Source organism: Condylostylus longicornis, unplaced genomic scaffold (genome assembly GCF_029603195.1).
Source record: "Condylostylus longicornis isolate FDR11 unplaced genomic scaffold, ASM2960319v2 ptg000031l, whole genome shotgun sequence".
Taxonomy (NCBI): domain Eukaryota; kingdom Metazoa; phylum Arthropoda; class Insecta; order Diptera; family Dolichopodidae; genus Condylostylus; species Condylostylus longicornis.
The window spans coordinates 2,981,611-2,985,546 of NW_026578000.1; positions in this window are offsets into that span (position 1 = coordinate 2,981,611).

Below are 3,936 nucleotides of genomic sequence, written 5' to 3' on the forward strand. Positions count from 1 at the left end.
TTATGGCTTATTGAAAATAATTACAGATATTTATAAAAAAAAAAGAGAAAAAAAAAACAAAAAGTATAACAGTTAAAAAATGTGTATGTTATATTTATTTTCTAATTTACAATAAAATTTTTCAAGGGTTGCGAAATGAAAAAAAATTACAGTGTTGACGGAAAAAATATTTAATAAATTAGATCGGGGGAAATAAAATTTGTAATTTAATCTCAAATTACACATGCATATTTTATTAGAATATTTCACATGTGACCGGATTTAATATAATGTAATAAATTTTGTTTTTTTTTCAAAATTCATGCTCGGGCGTCAGCCATAATTTTGCAATTCTCGAGGAGTTCTATGAATTTCAGTTTTCCCGGTTGTAATATTTCTTTATTCGCAAAATATTTTAAATTTTTTATTTTAGTTCGTATTTTAGGAACACTATTTCAATAATTTTTTATTTATAAATCCACGCAATTATGTACATCATTACTCGTATAATTTTCAATGCATGACATTATTAGTTTGAATTTTTGCCATTATGCACTCAATTATTCAATGGCGTGTAAAAATATACAACAACTGAATCTAATAAGGTATATGACGTGAGATGCAAAAAAAGACATTAGCATTATGACGTAGTCTTTATCATTTCTTATATTTTTATTTAACCTTTTGTCTTTCTGTTATACGTTACCTAAAATCTGATGTCGTCAATGCAAATAAATGCAATGCAACCATATTCTCCTAAAAATAGAGATGAAAAAGAGTTTATGATGAATAGTGAAAAATTTTGCTATTAAATTTTAATAAGTTGTGTTATCCGTTAAAAAAAATATTATAACATTAAAATTTATTTGAGAGTTTTGAATAATATAACAGTTATAATTTGCCACTTAAACTATTCCACATTCATTAAAATTATGAAATAGTTTGAGACTAAGAAATCATCATAAAAATGAAGATTTAAGTGAAAAGTTCAACTTGAAATTTAAATATACAGTGTTATACATATAAAAATTATTGTCAACATTAGAGTAAATTAAAAAAAAAAATAGAAAAATTTCAAAAAGTTTAGTTAAAGGAAATTGTTTAATATGAACAGGAAGCAAGCTATTATTTTAATGAAAATAATTTACCACTATTAGCAGCTGGTATTTTTATTGATTAGGAAGTTAGATATTATTATAAACATGGTCATCTTAGTTATATATAGAAGAGAAATGTTCATCTTATTTACGTCTATAATTTGTTTTGATTAATTTTTATAAAGTTCTTTATATACCAAGGTACACTACACATTAGATAAACATTAAATTGCAAATTATGTATGTGTGTAATGAAAAGAATCTAAGTTATAGTCATGGCATAGATAATTAATATTATATTACTGAAATTATGCGTAAAATTTAATGGTTATTGAACACGCAATTACATGGTAATTGCTGCCATGACTTGCGACGGGATGGCATGGAGAGTAATCTCCTCTCTTAAAATTACCCGGAGAGGTCTAGAAATGTTGCAGAGACTTGCATGCATCTGCATTACTCATACTTTTGTATAACAACGTGCCCGATGAGACTTTCTCTATTGTATCTGGCAGTTGTTTCCGCGGTCAAACCAGCTGTTGTGGTTCGAAATTGGAGGAAAGGAGCGATTCGAGACCGCAGGGCATTATGGTCTTCGAAGATGATTAGGATTTCTTAAGTACTTTATTAGTAGTTACAAAAATTAGTAGTTTTATTGTATAATCACGAAAATTGTCTTCTGTACATCACTATATAAGCTACATACATGCAATCATAATCCAATTATTTGGAACCTAGATTTATTTGATTGGAATTTTTATATGCATATACATATGCACATGTACGTAAGCAAAATGAATAACAATTAATCATTTTGAAATAATTTTGGTGAACAAAGTTATTTAAAAAAATTACTTTGAAAAATGTGTTGAAGAAAGATGTGAAATTCACCAATAACTTTTCACTACTTTTTTTTTAATAATTAAAATTCCATAAATATAATTGGTCTTATTTTTCCCTTTTAAATTTTGGAATTTTTTTTTTAGACTCTATATTAATATGTGAAAAATATGTCGATGTTTTTGAAAGTTGCCAAGCATTTTGTTTTTTTTTGTTCACATATTTTAACGATACCAAATGTTCTTTGCAAAAATGTTCTTGTGAAAAAAAAACGAAACCACACGCTTGATTCTTCGTTTTTTTTTATAAAATCAAAATTTTTCTTTTACAGAGGAAGAGATCATCTTGCTGCTTTTTTTCTTTTAAAGTTAATTGCATCAACAACATAAAAAAAAACGATAATAAATTATTAAAACACAGAAAATCGTCCCTCAGAAAGAATAGAAGAAGAAGAAGAAGAAGAAGGTTGACAGCAACAAGCATTATGCTGTTATTTTGCTTTTATTTTATATTCAACTCCGTGGCTCGCGGCTACAAAAATTAATTAAAAAGTACACAAACATAATAAGCAAAAGGAAAGGAGAACAAGTCATCTTCTGAGGCTGCATATTTTTTTTTTTTTTTTTTTAATGAAAGGATGAACAAAAGCAAAAACTTCATTTCGATATTGAAGTGATTTTATTTTATTATTGTTGTTCTTTTTTTTAATTTTCGTTTTCCTGCACAAAAGAATTTCTCGATTGAATCCTTACTTTTTAATATTATAGAACTCCTTTTCTTTTAATATTAATCTTATTGCAATTTGAGTATTCGCTGCGTACATTTGCTTGTAGTCATGATATATTTTTTGTTCTTCCGTTTTTTTATTAAATAAAAATTCAACATTTATTCTTGTTCTTGCCTCGACATTTGCTTTTAAATTTTTTGCTTTGGTTTTCTTAACTTCAGTTTTTTGTCTTTAATTTTTTGCACACATTCTCTCTGGTTATACTCCATAAAACTGTGATGATCCATTATTCATTAGCTTGGTGTTCACTTTGTTGTGTAGTGATAACTAACCATAGCTTTGCGTAAATTATTTTTATTGTTCGATTTTGCGTTTTTAGCAAATTCTATGAAAAAATATTGCAATAAAAATTTTTTTAAAAACGTACTTATAGGATTCAATCATAACAAGACTCAAAACTTTGAGTATGTACTGGACATGTAAATTATATTGCACGATTAATTATTTAAAAAATTTATTCTTTTCCCGAATAAAACTTTCTCATTTTGTAACAAGAACTTGTAACTGTTCATAAAATTGTTTCAAAGACATTAGAAATTCAATTGCGTTCGAAATATCAAATGTCTTTTGTCTCATGGAATGGAATGTCCTTTTTAATAATCCCTTAGTTTTCTTTGAACTTGTTTCATATTCTTTTAAATTTCTTTCTCCTTGTTTTAGTCATCAATATTCAGTTTTGTTGTCTTTATAATTTTCATTAGAATTTGGTAACGCTATTATTGCTATTTCATTCGTTTTGTATTAAATAAAGAGTGTTTTATTGGTAATCTTAATATGTAATCTGTATTAAATTGAAAATTTAGATGAAGGTGAAAGAAACAAGTTTTATCTGCTTTCAATAAGATTGTTTCAATATTGGACCATTTAAAGGAATATTATAGTCTTAGTTTTTTTTTAGTATATAGTTTAAAGTAAAAGGGAAGAAAAATTGATGGCAATGTAAACGTATATGCGAACACTTTTACAATTTTAACATTGCTAAACGTTCTAAAATAATTTAATTGAGTTGAAAGTGTTTTATGTTTTGTCTGATTTTCAATTGAAAATACACGTCTCTTTTAATATTTTGCTTTTGGATTTAAAAGTACAAAAAGATAGGAATGATTTAGGATTAAGGATTAAGGAATAGTTTTGAATCACTTTAGATTTTTAAAATTTCAAACACAAAGATAAATTTTGAGAAATCCGTTTCTTGATCAAAGCTACTTTTAATTTAACACTACTTTCTTTTCT